Raw genomic sequence first — 18,484 nt, forward strand, 5'->3', positions numbered from 1 at the left:
ATTCACGCTTTGGAAACCAAGGCATTTCAGATCATTGACATCTCCCGTGATGAGGCTGAGTCTTTGGGCCTCTCACTCTCACAGCAGGCAGGTTGGTGGTCTTTCTGTCTTCTACTGTCTCCTCTCCAGTCTGCCCCCCCACACTCTGTCTGCGATATGCCCCCCCCCATATTTCCCCACAGGGCGCTCAAGGTCCGGAAACAAACCACTTCTGGAAAAACTACGAAAATCATGAATCACTGCTCACCTTTACCCTTTCATTCCTATTTTTCCCCCACCTTTAGAATAAACTCCCACACTCTCTTCAATCCCATTCCTGCCTCCAGGCCTTCGAAACGGCTGTTCACCACAACTTCTTATCTTACCCTATTCAAAATCTCGATCTTTTCTTCCCCCGTTAATCCACCCCAAACCAACCTCCTTCAAATTCCCTGCATTCCTTCCTGAAAGTCCCTGTAGTGTCCATCTTGTATACCCCATGTTCCCCACCCCATCCCTCTCCCTTTCACAGATCTCCTAATGTCTCTGTTCCCCACTGTGTTTTGTCCTTCCCTCTCCCAAACCTTTTGTCTCATGCCCCCCTTGCTGTTTGTTGTGCGTTAGCTTTCATACGAGCCTCGACAATGTATACAAAAAAAAAAGAAGAGCTTGGGACGAGTTGATGTCGATATATGTTTGTATATAATTGTGTTTTTTTTTATGAAGCAGAAGGTCCTTCCAACCAAAACTACAAAAACTAGATCGACTCCCCTAATTTGAGCAAAAGAGCAAGAGCAGACCCCATTCTCAGGCAATGTTTCACCGTCTTCACAGCTGGCTTCATCAGGCACAATTATCGATGATGAAGCTGGCAAAACGTTGCCTGAGACATGGACTGCTCTTGCTCTTTTGCTCAAATTAGGGGAGTCGATGTAGTTTTTTTTACTTTTGATTGGAAGTGCTTTCTTCTTTAAAAATGTGCAATTCCATCCGCCCCAATCTTGTGTAAATATACATATATACTAGCAAATACAACCCATTGCTTTGCTGATGGGTCAATAAAAGTGGGGGGGGGAGAAAGAGGGAGGGAGGGAGAGAGAGAGAGAGAGAGATGGGAGGCAGGTGTAGGATGAGAGGGTGAAGGGGAGGCAAAGAGTATGAAGACAGGGGGGTTAGGGTGGAGGTGGTGAGACCGACACCTCACCAAGCATTGCTATTCAGAGAGAGAGAGAGAGAGACACATACACAGGAAAATCGATATAACGCTCAGCGTCATAGCGCTTGTACTGATATAACGCTCATACACCTTGGACCCCAAAAAATACTACTATTTCATGTTTAAAGGCAAAAAAGTGAGAAAATAGAGACAAAGTTAGTCCAAAATAGCGCGAAGTGGCGAAAAAAATTCAAGCTGTCATCGCCCTGTGTTGAGTTGACATGTGGTGTGAAAATACTCACGAGCTGTCATCTTCTCGCACCTTTCCCGTATAAATGGCGAAGGTGAGATGAACAAAATCAATTCAATTCAAATCATCATAACATCCGTATCTCCTGTAACTCACGCTCATGTTCCCTTCTAACACCATACAACACAGCACACAACGTAAGTACAGCACTGTCTGTACAAGATTAACTAATGTTCGCGTGCTCTACCGCCCACATCCTTTCGGAAGAGTGCTCAACAACTTAAATCTAAGCTCCCGTTACGTCTCCTGTACCAGTTCTTCGACATCTTCATCACCTACCAGCCGAGAAATCTTCAACTCTGTTAGTTTTGTTTGCTCTGTTCAGTTCAGCGCCGCCATGCCGAAGCGGAAATGTTATTCCATAGAGGAGAAGCTACACATAATTAAACGGATAAGGAATGGTGAAACTCAAGCAACCATCAGCAAGGATACAGGCATCGCCGGTTCAACTCTGAGAGGATGGTTGAAGGATGAAGAGAACATCAAGAGCTTCATCGTCACTGTCAACTCCAATGAAGGGATGAAGAGGAAGAGGGTCAAGCTTGGGAGGGATCAGGAGTTGGACCAGGAACTATTCAATTGGTTCTGCAAGTCTAGAGAGCTTGACATACCCATCTCAGGCACCATCTTCCTTCATCAGGCCAAGAAGATCAACAAGGATCTTCACAAGGAAGAGAGAGGTGAAGATGCTGACTACAGCTTAACCAGGGGGTGGCTGCAACGCTGGCAGGATCGACATGGGGTCCACATGAACCAACAACATGGAGAGGCCAAGTCTGCAGACCTTGAATTTGCCAAGAACTACCTCTGTCTTCAATGAACTAATCAAAGACAACAACTTCACAGAAGACCAGGTTTTCAATGCAGATGAAAATGGTCTGTACTACAAGACCCCTCCAGACAGAACTATGGACCTGGATGACAACCCATCAAGAAAGACTGGATACAAGAAGCCAAAGGACAAAGTCAGCCTTCTTCTCTGTGCCAACAGGTCAGGGTATCTGAAGATGACCCCGTTGGTCATAGGAAAGTCACAAAACGCCAGGTGTCTACACCATGTCAACAGATCCCTCCTTCCCTGCATTTACACCAACACCAGGAAGGCTTGGATGACAGGAGCCTGTTTCAAGGACTGGTTCTTCCAGAGGTTCTGCCCTGCTGTGCAGAAGCACCTGAGAAAGCTTGGGCAAGAAGAGAAAGCTATCCTCCTCATTGTCAATGCCTCATCTCATCCATCAGGAGACATCTTAAAGTCCAAGGATGGGAAGATCTTCACTTCCTTTATCCCCAAGAACACCACCAGCAAGATCCAGCCTTTGGACCAGGGGTTCATCAACTGTTTCAAGCTATTCTACAAAGATCAATTATGCGAAGCTATGGCCAGGGAGCAGAAGGAGATGACCGTCTTCCTTAAGGCCAGGGACGTTAAGAAGACGATGGAGTTTGCAGGGCCAGCCTGGGAGAAGGTCACCAATTATCTTCGTTAATAATTATCGTTAATAATTATCTTCAAAATTGGTGTTTTAATTAACCCAAACACCCAATTTTCACACTTACACTTCCTTGGAGTTTTTTTTAATTTGCAAGAAAAGTTTAAGGCTGCCAGGTTTTATAGTTTTGGAGTTATGGAGGAGACACACTGACACGCACACACACACACACACACACACACACACACACACACACACACACACACACACACACACACACAACCTTTTATTTGTATATATATATATATATATATATATATATATATATATATATATATATACATATATACATATATACATATATACATATATATATATATATATATATATATTGTATGTATATTCTCCTTCATGAGTTTGATTACTCGAAAGAAGAGGAACAAAATATGGGTCAAGGTTGAATCGTTTCATAATTTGTGAACAGCAACCCTACTACCGCTACCCTTTCATATCCTGTTACTCTCGTTTTATACGTATATTGATCACAATCATTGGTATGCAAAACAGCAGTTCGGGTGTTTAGCAAAATGGATGAGGAACAGTCAATTTGATTATCTGATGCAGGTAAATATGCCTTTCTACTTCTGCAGATACCACAGGGTGGTTTGTAATTCGAGATTTAATGAATAACTTTGTGAGCATGAGATTTGATGCTAATGGAGTCAATGGATGGAAATAGATGCAGCCGTCAAGCAGTCAATTTGCAAGGTTATTCTATCCAAAGGTATATTCTGATGTCAAATTCCATAATTTAAATTACATTTTGGTGGCTTCAAAAATCCCCAGCTGAGCATTGGTGACACCTGTCTTGCCCTGCCGTGTCGTTTTTATTAAACTCTCTCTGAATCGCAGTTAATAAAACCGGCAAAGCAGGATGTTTGGTACAAGAACAGGATATTAGCCTCACCTGAACGATTCCTTGTGCCATTTGTACAGTTCTAAGCTCCCTTTTGCTGAGTATTAAAATGAAGAAGGTAATATTCTTGTTCTCAACGTTTATCTGCTCATTTCTCTGCCCAGGCAGAGCTCAAATCCTGTCTTGTATAATCTGATATAGTTTATGTGATCAATATTGTTTTTGAATGCAATGTAAATTATTATTAGTGAGTGAGAGGCGAGCACACTCACCAAATACCAATCGTGCTCATTTAGCACAGGGTTAAACCTCTTCATATGTCTTTTTGTAATCCTTTAATCCAAAGCACTTAAGAACACTAGCAAGTTGCCCCTGCCTTCATGGGATTCTGAATGGGGTTAGGGATGGAGAGAGTGAAAATGCAAATTACGTTTTCTGTCATCGAGCTGTTAAGCTGAGAGCAGCAATTCATATTTATTGTCACATCTGATACAATTTAAATGCTCTAATGGTGGCGAGGTGCTCCATTTGAAATTGTTTGTTCAATATATCTGGCTGATGCACAAGGATACATGATAAAAAAAAAAAATTGTACTTTTGTCAAAGCCAGTGAGCAATTGCAAATTAATAGTACGATTGCTGTCCCTTTGCTAAATCATATCTGTCGTTATCGGATCAGCATACAGGAAAAGCACACTAGCTTCATTGAGGTGTCATGTGGTCGGCAATGACAAGCTGTGCCTGGATGGGTTTTTGGAGTAGAGGAGTAGCAGCCAAACGTAAATCCTATTCAGGTTCCTCCTGATGACTCCTCTTTGCCTATCCGGGTTCCTCCTAATGGCTCCAATGATGTATCCAGTCTTGTATTTGATCGAGGTTACGTGATACTAGATCTAGTAAACTGGCATACAACACCCTTCCACTCCAAACACGCATACGAATCGCCACCTAAATGGATGTAGACATATTAGATCTAGTAAACCTCAGGCGTACCAAGTCTAGCAGACACTACAGAAAGGTAAGCAGAAAGGTAGACAAACTCGTGAGTAAGCAATCGAAAACTGAAAGTAAGAAAAGCGATGGAATTGAATAACTAGCAGTTGCAAGTAAAATCGCATGACATGTGCAAGTAAAATCACATGACACCACAGTGTGGTGTGTGGTGTGATGAGGTGCAGTGTGCTGGAAGTTCTGTTTCTGGCAGTGGAGAGACTAGTAGAGAAATGTTTAGGGACACAGTCTCACATTGTTGGATCTTCTCCAGTCGTGGAACAATGGGCAAAGGAGGCTCATCCATGCTGCGGAGGTGCCTATGTGGTTCAGACAGTATACATGCCCCTCTGTGTGATAATGAGATATCAATGCAGTGTATGGTGTTTAGGTCTCCGAGGTCTTATTTCATTATACACGAATGCTGTCCCCTAGTAATCATGGTGTTAGCTCTTTGGTACCTCGATTATAGAAGTGTTTAACTCGTTACTGTCACTGTACCAACAAACGCCATGCATCAGCTGGAGTTTATGATTACAGTGCCTAGTGCATGCATGGCAATTGATCTCTGAGCCTCCTGCTCATTAACAACTGTGCTGAGGAATATGAAAAACCTGCCAGTTGTTTGTTCCGGTGGGTCAGTATGTAACATCAAATGGGTATCATTGTCACCCTCGAGTAATTTTCTGTGTCCTTGCTTGATGGTTTGCATGGCCCGATTGGATTGTCAATTAAACTGTGGATATGTAGGAGTTAAGGTTGTTCCCTTGAACCCCATTCCTGCACGAATTTCCTGAGCTTGGGACTGCCAAATGGCATGTTGTCTGCAAATTTCTCCTGGGGTAAGCCATGCTTGGTGAAAGCGGACTTCAGAGTTTCAACGACATGCTTTGCAGTGAGCCCAAAAATGCGTACGACTTCAGGACACTTGAAGAATTAGCCCAAAATCAGGAGGACGTGCTTCCCAGCGAAGTGGAAATTGTCTGCTCCTCATTTCCATCTTGGCCCTGGCGGCACATCATGTCATAATTATAGCTCTTTGCTGTAATGTGGTTTGTACTTGGCACATGTGGTGCATTTGACAACAAGACGTTGTTTTCTATGGCTGATACTTGGCCAATAGACAACTTGGCCTGCTCTGGCTTTACATTTCTCTTCCCCAATATGGCCTTCATGTATTGCTTGGAGAATGTCAAAGCTGTGTGCAGCAGGAATTAACAAATGCTAATCAGTGAAAATTATACCATTTGCGACATGCAGCTCATCTCTAAAATCAAAGAAGTGTCTGATGGACACAGGCAGGTTGGCTTGGCATGCTTGTCAGCTGTTCAGATTAATGCTGTACTGGAGTTGTAAATCGTCATCTTCTGCAGTTGCATCATGCAATAGTTTGCTCTGGCTGACTGGAAGGAGGGTCACCAGCTGATGTACTCATAACTGCATACCCTCGAAGATGGAGTCATTCATTTGGATTGGGCTACTTGGTGCCCAAGCCAAAGTGTCTGGAATGAACAACCACTTCCTGGGAACGTATTTGACAACCACAACATAATTCACAAATCGAAGCAGCATCAATTTAAGCCGAGGTGGAGCTATGTGCGTGGTTTCTTGATCATTGTTACTGCAGGTTGATGGTTGGATTGCACCTCAGTCTTGCAGCCATAGACATTGTGATGAAACTTCTCCAAGGCAAATACGATGCCGAACATCTCGTTCTCAATCTGAGCAGAGTTCTCTTCTGTGGTGGGCAATGGACCAGATGCATATGCCACTGGCCAGCCATCCTGCAGCAGACAGGCTCCAAGACCAGTTGATGATGCATCAGTCTGTACAACAGATGGTTTCGACGGTTCAAATAACGATTGCTTGTTTTCGCTTCTTGAATACTACCACATGCTTCAGCTGACACTGCTACTGTGAATCCTTCTTCAGCAAATTTCCAAGCGGGGTTGTGATTGATGACATTTCAGGAATGAAACGCGATAAGTCGTTGATCATGCCCAACACACCCTGTAAGTCAGCCTTGCTTGTGGACATTGGCATATCCACAATTGCTTTGGATCTGACATTAAGCTAGCTGTAAGAGGGACAACGTCTCCAAAGTACTTCACCTCTGATACCTTCCATTTGATATTTTGCTGAATAAATTTCACTCCGCTGGCTCTGCACTGGTCAAGGAGTTTTCCCACACACTCGTCGCGGTGAGCTTCAACAATGCCATCGACAATCATATCATTTATATTAATAAATGTGTGTGTGTGTGTGTGTGTGTGTGTGTGTGTGTGTGTGTGTGTGTGTGTGTGTGTGTGTGTGTGTGTGTGTGTGTGTGTGTGTATGTGTGTGCGTGTCCTCCATAACTCCAAAACCATGAAACCTAGCAGCCTGAAACTTTTCATGCAAACGAAGAAAACTCCAAGGAAGTGTATGACTGAAAATTAGGTGTTTTTTTTTTTGTTGTTTTATTGCTTTTTGTATACCTTGGTCGAGGCTCGTATGAGAGCTAACACACAACTCACAGCAAGGAGGCATGAGACAAGAGGGGCGGGAGTGGAAGAGACAAAACAGTGGGGAACAGACACATTAGGTGAACTGTGGAAGGGAGAGGGATGGGGATGGGACGGGGAACATGGCAAAGAGAAGATGGACATTTCAGGGACTTTCAGGAAGGAAAGCAGGAGAATTGAAGGAAGTGGGCTTGGGTGGATTATCGGGGGTAGAAAAGATCGAGGATTTGGATGGGGGAAGATAAGAGGTGGTGGTGAACAGCTGTTTTGAAAGCCTGGAGGGAAGAATGGGAAAGAATAGAGTGAGGAAGTTTATTCCAAAGGCGGGAAAAAAGAGGAATGAAAGAGTGAAGATGAGCAGTGATTCGTGATTTTGGTAGTTTTACCAGAAGGGGGTTGTTGGCGGACCTTGAGCGCCCTGTGGAAATGTGGTGGGGACAAATCGCAGAGAGAGCAGAGGGGGCAAGGCTGGAGAGGAGTCGGTAGAAGACAGAAAGACCACCGACCAACCTGCGGTGATTGAGTGAGAGGCCCAAAGACTCAGCTTCATTGCGGGAGATGCCGATGATCTTAAATGCCCTGGTTTCGACAGCGTGAAGCCGAGAAAGGTGGGAGGCAGGAGCACCAGCCCAGAGGGGAGAGCAGTACTCCATCAGGCTACGGACAAAAGCTTTGTAAGTGGTCAGGAGCTCAAGAGGGCCGAGGAAGGACTTAGCACGACGGAGGATTCCCAGTCGGCGACTGGCTTTTGAGGCGAGGTTGGAAATGTGACTTTCCCAGGAAAGGTCATGGCAGATAGTGAGACCTAGAAGCTTGAAAGAAAAGACTTCTTCCAGAGGATTGTTGAGAAAGTGGATGGGGGGGTTTTGTAAATGGTCCTTTCGAAGAGACATACTGAGAGTGTGAGATTTGTCTGGATTGAAAGACATGTTCCACTTGTTGGACCAGTTTGTGATTTTATCCAGATCTGCAGTGAGCGAAGAAGCTGCTGCTTGCCGGTCTGAGGGATGACAGATGGTACGGCAGAGGGTGGAGTCATCGGCAAAGAAAAATAGAGGATTTTCCAGGGAGTCCGAGAGATCATTGATGAAAACCAGAAAAGGAACAGGGCCCAGAACGCTACCTTGAGGAACTCCAGCCTGCACAGGAAGAGGGGATGAAAGAACTCCATTTAGGGCCACACGTTGACTGCGACAGGAGAGGAAGTCTGCGAGCCATGAGTGGAGATGGCCTTGAATACCATGGGAAGAGAGTTTGGTGAGTAGTGCAGGGTGCCAGACTGTGTCAAAAGCACGTGATATGTCCAGGGATACGGCTCGGATTTCCTGTCTGGCATCGAGGACCTCCATCCATTGATGGGAGAGCAGAAGCAGCATATCCAGGGTAGAGTGACCTGGTCTGAAACCAAATTGATGATTGGAAATCAAGCCATTGGAGAAGAGGAAGGATTTCATGTCTGAAGCGATGATGGATTCCATCACCTTGCTGATGATTGGGAGAAGGCTGATTGGTCTGTAGTTATAGGGATCTGTTTTTGCACCTTTTTTATGCAGGGCAGTGATGTTAGCAGATTTCCAAGCAGATGGCAGATGACCTTGGGCAAATGAGAGGGTGAATAGAACAGAGAGAGGGTGAGCAAGAGCAGAAGAGCAGGCTTTGAGGACACGTGGGCTGATGCCGTCTGGACCGGTTGCAGAATCTGACTCGAGGTTTGAAAGCAAGCTCTCCACCTTGTCAGGAAAAAGGACACAGAGTCCAGGGACAGTTGGGTGCGACTGGGTAAAGTGGGTAGAGATAGTGATGGGTTTAAGACACAAGATTTAGCTGCAAACACCGAGTTTAGACATTCAGCTTTATCACGTGTGGTATCAGCAGTGCGGCCATTTGAGGTAAGGGAGGGGATGGAGGGGGAACATACACCAGAAACAGATTTGATTAAACGCCACCAGGATTTTGAGGAGGGAGAGAGGTTTGAGAGTTTGGTGAGTATGGCAGGGTGCCAGACTGTGTCAAAAGCACGTGATATGTCCAGGGATATGGCTCGGATTTCCTGTCTGGCATTGAGGACCTCCATCCATTGATGGGAGAGCAGAAGCAGCATATCCAGGGTAGAGTGACCTGGTCTGAAACCAAATTGATGATTTGTTTGAGTTCATTAAAACATCCCTTTTGAAGATAATTAACAGCCTTATTTAATTATATCCTTTATCAAGCACATCCTCTGTCACCGCTCTCTATGGGGTTTGAATGCGTATCCTTGGTAACTTTGCTGGGGTCTGAAGCCGCCATGTTTTTTGGCCTGCTCAACCATCCCTTGACTTGAAACAGGCCGCAATGATTTTTTAACGATAAAGTTTTTTTTCACTTTCCTCACTCATATTATCGAATGCCTGTTCATGAGAGCTGTGAATTGCTGTACACATCGCTTTTGTGAATGCTATAGTTTTAAAATCAGGAGCTTGGAGCGATTATGTGCAATATATAATATGATTTTCCACGATATACTCTCACGGGCTCGTTAAAGTATATCATCGAAACATTATTTCGGTTTTGAGGATCGGATATCGTCTTGACAAAATAAGTGTCAAAATCTGGAGTGAAATCTGCTAATTAAAAAAATTAACGAGTCTTATAACTGAGCTGATGTACCTATTTAATTTAAGCAAGCAAGGCTATGTTCCATCCTTCTCTGTATATACACAAGAAAATGTGAAATTGCCAAAGCATTAAACTTATCTTTTTCTCCTGCTTGGAGAATTATATTGAGTTAACAAATGATTTAAGAATGTGCCAGAATTAACCAGCTTCATTAAGTTATATAACAATGCATTCACTGCTTGACGTCGTGCCCTGTCCCCCGCAGGTACTGCTTATCCATAGCGTCTGCCAGAGCTTGTGTCTATATTTTGGTATGTTTCACTTGGTGCTCTCCAGGGAATCAAAGCAAATCTTGTGAAAAAAACGGACATTTCAAAATAAAGTTATAATGATTGTGCGGACTGAGAATGATGTACCACTGACGCGTGCACAGATGAGCAGGCAACATGACAGATTATCTGTGATGTTGTGATGCATCCAGGGTTGGTCTACAAAGAGCAACTATTTCGTGGACAGACATTATGTGAACAAATTCATTTTGTTTATTTGTGTAAAATTTTAAAAATAAATTCTCCCCGATCATGAAGGAAAAAAAAACACAAAACACATACACAGTAATATGCATTACTCTTTATCCTAAACATATATGAAAGATCATGCAATGCAAATAAACGTTTTTATTACAAAGTTATGATGAAACAAACAAAGCACAATGTGATGGGGTAAAATTGTGAAAAATTCCCCCCTCCCCCCCCCCCAATCCTCAATGACCAAAAAGAAAATAATAAAACACAGGAACATTCATCACCCTTCACTCACGGCATGTATGAAGAATCATGCATAAAAACGTTTTTTAACAAAGTTATGGTGTAAAAAAACAAAAAAGCTCGGCCAAAAAAGCTCGGCCTCGGCCTAGTCTAAAAAGATCCACAAATGCATTAAAGGGGTAGAATCTAAAAAGAACCCCCCCCTTCCCCCTTCCCTTCCCTTCCCCATTCCGAATGAAAAACCCCAAAACACATACACAGGAATATGTATTACCATTTGTTTTGGTCTTTTATGAAAGATCATGCATATAAACGTTTTTATAACAAAGTTACCGCAGAACAACAATGATGCGGGTCTAAAAAGACCCACGAATGCATCAAGATCAGAGGGTCGAGGTTTGGTGAAAAATGTAAAAAATGTCCATAATTTGGTCATGTCCTTAAATACTATGTGAAGGTCAAAAAAATTATCCATACATTGGGACCATACTATATGCAAAGCGTTGGTGCTGCCGAAGCCGTCTCCTGGACTATTGGGCACAATCTGAGATGGATCACCACTTCAATACGGGATACCAGCAAGCTGGCAATAATTTTGCTGACCTCAGAAGGATGACAGGCTGAGTCAACCCTACCTGGTATTAATTCAACAGCTGAATGGGATTTGAACTCAGGATGCTCGGATCCCAAGCCTACTATCCCTCACCATTAAGCTAACACCAGGCATAACTAGAATCCCAAGCCCACCTAGGATCCCAAGCCCACCACCCCGAGCTATTAAGCCAACACCAGGCATAACTAGGATCCCAAGCCCATCTAGGATTCCAAGTCCACCTAGGATCCTAAGCCCACCACCCATAACCATTAAGCCTACACGAGGCATAAAAAATTACGTCAACCCCGAATAATTTTTATTCCTATTATGGAAGAAAACTTTCATTCCGAAAGTCCTCGGACATTGGCAGAAAAAAAGTGAGAAAAACCTAAATGGTGGTTTAGTACTGCTACGAGTGCAAGACCTTGACCTTTAACCCAGAGGGGTATGATGTAAATGAAACGTAAACGCACCTTACTCTCGACTATCTAGTTGTGATCAATTTCGTTGTGATCGGACAAACCTTCGTCGAGTTAAGTTGGAAAATGTTAAATAGTCTACAATTAGGTCACGACCTTAAAAAATAGGTCAAGGTCAAAAACATTTCTACCCAGCATACTTTATATTCACATTGTTGTTGCTAAATTTCATTCCGAAAGTCGCAGGCAGTTTCAAGATGCAGCTCAGAAATCGGGAGTGCAGGAAGAAGAAACAGACAAAAAAAAAACCTAAATCGTGGTTTCGTCCTCCTCGGGGTCGAAAAGACTCCGGGATACCATTAAAAATTGGGGGGCACCAATTGTAGAAACAAAACAAACCCTGCAACAGCTACAAGCCTCCCCCGATCCTATAGCAGGAGCCTCAACTATGATTAAGAATATGTAATATTGGGGGGGAAAAAATATTCACAATCTCCTTATTAAACCACATAAGGTTGGCCTGTTGCATGTTCCCATCTGAGTCCTTGCCTTAAAAGCAACAAGTTCAAATCTCATATACCTTGTTGATTTGTCCATTGTTTACTAATGCCCTTGCTATTTTTCAAAAAGTACTCAAACGCTTCCTCACGTCCTTTGCCTGCCGATAGCATCTACTATGGCGTTGATAAGTTCCTGGTCAGAGGTATAATGTCAATTTGCAAAGTGCTTTGTTTTAATGCATCGTTTCACAACAATTAATTTTTTTTTCAACAAACAAAGGATATTTTAAACATGTTACCTGATAACAGCACTCACCGCAATGTTCAGACAGGGAACTCTTCAAATGGTCCTCATGCAAGCTCTTCCATGAAGTTTAGACACTGCGGAGAGAAAATAAGAACAAATTAATTATATTAAAACATTTTCCAGACTACTAATTGAGGAAACACATGAACATATTATGCCCTTCAGAACATTCATTGGTATTATAAAACATTTTAAACCCCTTTACATGAATAAGATAGTGCTCGTGGTGAATCGTATTAAATTCCTTTCCCAACCATTTACAGTCAACACTGTTACCCTCGCATGGTGAAGGAATGTCAGGAGAACTTAACCATTCCAAAGGAAGATTGTGTTTGGGAGGCCCAGAGGATCAGGCAATCGGAAAGGCAAGTCTGCATGTGATATGCAATCTGTAATCCATGCCTAGCGCTTGATATGTGTCTTCCATGATGGATTCAGACAGAGAAGTGAGATGGTTGATGTTACGGTGCTCCAGTTCACCCACTCATCTTCCATCACTGACTTGGATGATACTCAGACTTCATTTTTTTTTTACTGCCATTGTTCATCTTCAACCTCACATCCATTACATACATTAATAGACACTTTCTCACACCTCCCTCACATGTCCTCACACTTTGTGCGATGATCAATACTGTCAACTCAATTAAGTCTTGAAGAGGATGAACGGATTTGCTGTCAACTCATTTCCTGTTTACTTTACCAAAGTTGGCTGCCCATCCATATTTTCACATTTTATGCCCTTCTTTTTGTCTTCAGACAAGTTTCTCAACCTTAATCGCTCTAGTTTATTTGCATGTCAATTTGAGAAGTTCTCGTTCCCATGAGGGAGCTTCAATCAACCAACCAATCAATTTCGGATATATTCAAAAACAGTCAAAGACAAGCCAAAGACATGAGAAAATTCCGAATACTTAAAAGTGAGGTGTACAATGTAAAAAAAAAAAAACATTATAATAATTACAAAGATACGATGCTATTAATGTAAGATACACTTGACAAGTTATTTAAAAAAACAACAACACTTGATTGAGATCATTACATAGAAATGAATACTATTTAAACAAGTAATATAGCATAATTGCTAACACAGGAGCATAATTGAGACAACAACAAAAACAAAACAGAACAATGGCAGAACAAACATTTCCAAATCACCAGGCTTCCGAACAGGCAAGGATTATGACAATAACTTAGTAATCTCAAAGACAGGTGGTGTAGGTAGTGAGGGAGCAAAATAACAGGAGCAAATACAACCCGTCGCTTCGCTGATGAGAATATTGAGAAGGAGGGGTGGAGGAGCGGGAAAGGGGGGCTCGGAAGTGGGGGAGAGCAAGGAAGTGGGAGAGCAAGGAAGTGGGGGAAGAGCATGGAAGGAGGGGAGAGCAAGGCCTCATGACACGTTGCTATACACTCTGAGAGAGGTAAGGGAGCAAAGAGGATGGGTTTAAGAGGAGGGTAGTGTGAAGGAGAACGGGCGTGTTATGGACATGCATTTGATAGGTGGACTTGAGGGAAAGCGTGGGGGGGGGGGGGTGTGGAACAGTGCTGTTACGCCGGCATTTGTACAGAATTGAATGGAATTGGGTACGTTAAAACAGCGCATTATAATGGGTAATGCTAAACAACGCCCAGACACCTCCCAGAGAGGTCCGTAGGGGGTGGAAGGTGGTTGGGAGGAGATAAGCATGAAGGCAGGAGAAGGGAAGGAAGGGTGTTTTCCTTCAATCATTGAAAAAATGTGCCGATGTTCTTGCCTTTATTTAATTTACACACATACGATAAGCTCTAGATTCTAGAATCACTTAACGTGAGATGAATTGCAGCCTGGTACATCCGCTCAAAGTAACTGGCCGGGCAGGCCTTCACTTCGGACTCCTTTGTCAAGAGCACACCCCCCTCTGCTCTAATTGCATCACACTGAGGGATGGGATTGGAGGAACGCAATGCGCGAATTCCCCTGTTAGCAGGATGAGATTCACTTGACCACAGGTGATGCTCTACTGCCTCACAGATTCCAAGCATATAAGACTCCTTGTCTACCCTCAGCGCTTGTACAGTTTTACGCCTCAACTCACTGAGCAGCTTTGCTCTGCCATTAAGCCTTGCCCTGCGACTCTGGTCAATGGTATCCAGAGTCCCTTGAGAGACAAAATTCTTCTTCGTGCGATGGTGACTTTCAAGACATCTACCGGCAACATCAAGGATGGTGGTCTTGAAGGCACCCCACAACTCTTCAGAATTCCCCAAAGAACCCAGACTCCAAAATCCCCACTCAGCCTGTTCACAAAGTCCTCAGCTACCCTCTCATCCTTGAGCTTGCCAACATCCAACCTCGGCTGGGATGGTACCATTCTCCTGGATTTAAGCTGCAACTTCATGGTTGCTTCCACTAGCTTGTGCTTGGTATTCTAGTAGACCCTGTAGTTCTGAATCATCCTCCATTGACCTTCAATGAACACATGGTCATTCTCCTTTGGTACACCACCAGTATTGGAATACCAAGTCCAGCGATGAGCCTGTGCGTGCTGAAACCATGAACCAGCCACCCTTAGTCCATGACTTCTTGCAAAGTCAAGGAAATTAGTGCTATTCTGGTTCACAGTTCCAGACCCTTGGGAACCAACACATGTCTCATAATCATCCCTATCAGTTCCAGTCGATGCATTGAAATCCCCTAAGACTAGAAGAGTATCTCGCCTGGGGCACTGATCAACCACAGACTCGAGCATGGCAATGAATGCGTCCTTCACGGTGAGAGCACTCACCTCAGTCGGAGCATATACAGAGACCAGGGAAATGACACCAAAGGAGTGACAAGTCCTTAGTCTCATTATACTCATTAACTGGTGTTACCTCAATTATAATTGGAGTCAGCTTATTGAATACAGCTACAGCAACTCATTGGGCATGGTAACCATCAGAGCGACCAGACCAATAGTAGGTGTAACCACCCACCATGATCTCACCACTATCCGGTCTCCAAACATCAGAGAGTGCTGCAATACCTATGTCCAAATGCTTGAGCTCAGCTGATAACAGAGACAGGTGATCATTCTCTCTTCAGGATGGGGCATTCCAGGCAGTCACCCAAAAGGACCACCTCAGGTTAACTCAAGGAGACTGCCGCCTGGTGGACGACACCTCAGCAGCACCCCGACACACACTACCTCAATCTTACCTGGTAAGGTTACCCCGTGATTTTCCTCCTATCATGAAAGAGTGGTGGTCCCAAAGGCCTTACCCCAATACTGTGATCTGGTGAGCTGCTGCACAGGAGGTACTCCCACAGAGTGGGTTTTCAGATTTTTTTGCGTTTTTGTGTTTTGCAGAATGAAATGTTTTATGGTGGCCAGAGTGCAAATCCTGCCACCAACGTCCTAAAAAAATAGTAACCCAACTGCAAGAGGACGTCTGCAGACACAGTTGGGCACTAGATATGGATGGCCGTTGGGTCACATAGAGCTCTTCCGCCATTTGACAGGTTTTCTTTATAATCCTGCGTGTGTCCATATCATACACCCTCCTCACCTGGAAACCTGGTGGGGGAGGTGGTTTAGTCACTGACAACACGACCATGAAACAGGTTATTACATGTTTGCATGGTAGCTGTAGCAAGTCACAGATCGAATTTGACCTGACCAGACAACATTTAGACACCTTCGACCTGAACACCATTTGGACCCCTTACACCCTTCAGAAAAATTAGACAGCTTAGACCCTTGACCACTCAGACCACTTGGACCTTCTTATTTCAGAAATGAAATTTCAAATAAATGCAACATCAGCAATATTACAAATACATTTGGAGAAAAGAAATGTTTGTATTTTGATTGGTATAAATCATGCCAACATAGCAAATCTGTGACGTCAATATCTGCAATGACGTGTGAAGAAGCGAGCATAGCAAGCCGAACAACGCGAGTCTATATATATAAAAAGAGCTCGGTCTCGGCGTGAATCCGTCCGTCCTTCCTTCCGTCCCTCCGTCCGTCCAGCCATGTGACTATATATCTATTATTTACGTGCCATTGGAATGTACCTTTAGACCCTTTAGAATGCAGAGACCCCTTAGACCTATGAAGACCCTCCAAGACGCTGAGGACCCTGAAGACACAAAAGACCCCAAAGACCCAAAAGTCACTGAAAACCCCAAACACCCTGAAGACCCAAAAGACACCATAAACCCCAAAGACCATGAAGATGACGAAGGCCCCCAAGATGCAAAAGACCCAAAAGACCCTGAAGACCCCCAATATCTCCAAGACACCCAAAAGACACCAGAGACATGAGAGACCCACAAGACCCAAAAGACCTTGAAGAGCCTCAAAGACCCCCAAGATCCCTGAAGACCCGAAACACCCCAGAGACAGAGATCTTGAAGACCCCAAAGAGCTGATAGACCCCAAAGACCCAAAGAGACCCCCCCCCAAGACCAACAAGGCCCTGAAGACCCCCAAGACCCTGATGACCCCAAAGATCCCCCAAGACCCTGAAGGCTCCAAGAACCCAAAGACCCCGAAGAAACTGAAGATCCCTCTTCCTGGCCGTATGAGGAGGCAGGGGCAAGAGAGTGAGGGGTTGGGTGGGGGAGAGAGGTAGGGTGTGGAGGAGGAGAGGAGAGAGTGGTTTGGGGGAGGGGGAAAGAAGTGTGTGTGGGTCGAGAGAGGGGGAGTTGAATTGAAGTCTTGAAGTCGCATTTTACTTCAAGTGTAATTTCTCCGGGTTCCTGCTCGTCTTAATATTATTATGCTTGGTTGTGTGTCTGTCTGTCTAACATCCATTCCATCCATTGGTTGGACAGTTTGCCTGACTCCAACCACAATTTCCTCTTGATAAAGATCATATGATTGCCCTGTTGGGGCTTACTGCGATGCAAAATCAAACACTTCTTTGGGGCTGTCATATTCACAATCGTTATGCCCTCTCTACACGTTTTCCTTTCATTCTAAAACCACCAAAGTGACAGTTAAAAGGATGCTGATAGGCCTCAGCGATCGATGATGTGATGTGATGCCTTAAACACCATCCAAGTAACTCTGTGGCATTCTCTCAAGTAAGGCTAAAACCCATGTCATATCTTTTCCACATATCTCGTGGGATTGTGGGTTGGACAGGTGACTGTGATGGGCCATGGCCTGCTCATGGTCATATATCTTTTCCACATATCTTGCAGGATTATGAATTGGACAGGTGACCATGATGGGAAGGAGGAGAGGAGATTGGGACCATACTCTGTGCAGAGCGTTGGTGCTGCTGAAGCAGTCTCCTTGGCTATTGGGCACAATCATGGACGAGTCGCCACTCCGAAACAATATGATGGGAAGGGTGGGGGTTTAAAGACTTGAAGTGGAGAGGGGATTGGTGCATTAGTGTTGGGAATGGAGTAGGAGGCTTTGTGTGTCGGGGAGGGGGGGGGTGAAAACAAGAACACAAACAAGAAAAAAAAAACAAGCAGAGTGAAAACAGAGTATGCCCTTTTGGTGCTCGTCATCGCAGGCGCCATCAGAGCCCAGCGATGAATTTGTGCAGCGCTTGGAGATGGACAAGGGAGGGGTGGTGTGCAATAAGTAGAGCTACATTCAAAGTACACTGCACCCATCTATACAAATAAAAGTCGGTGTGTGTGTGTGTGTGTATGGATGTTCACATATGGGGTTTCAGGATGTGGAATGGAGTCCTCTCAGAATGGGCTCAAAGTATTCACCTTCATTTCAGTAAGGGGTCATGATCCACAGACCAAGCTGAAGTTTTTTGTATATATATATATATATATATATATATATATATATATATATATATATATATATATATATATATATATATATATATATATATACATACATACATATATATATATATATATATATATATACATATACACATATATATATATATATATATATATATATATATATATATATATATATATATATATATATATATATATATATACATATATATATATATATATACATATATATATATATATATATATATATATATATATATA

The 18,484-nt window shown here is 43.5% G+C and overlaps 1 long non-coding RNA gene across 1 annotated transcript in view; it reads right to left on the minus strand.

Annotated features, from left to right (window-relative positions):
- Nucleotides 1-18,484, minus strand: part of LOC147028718 (uncharacterized) — a 175,678-nt gene that overhangs the window by 98,242 nt on the left and 58,952 nt on the right. The window contains exon 2 of the long non-coding RNA XR_015056946.1: nt 12,481-12,545. This is a non-coding gene — a long non-coding RNA (uncharacterized LOC147028718). The remainder of the gene's footprint in view (nt 1-12,480; nt 12,546-18,484) is intronic.

The sequence above is a fragment of the Eptatretus burgeri genome, chromosome 4 (genome assembly GCF_056783735.1).
Source record: "Eptatretus burgeri isolate ZD-2024b chromosome 4, Ebu_testis_v1, whole genome shotgun sequence".
Taxonomy (NCBI): Eukaryota; Metazoa; Chordata; class Myxini; order Myxiniformes; family Myxinidae; genus Eptatretus; species Eptatretus burgeri.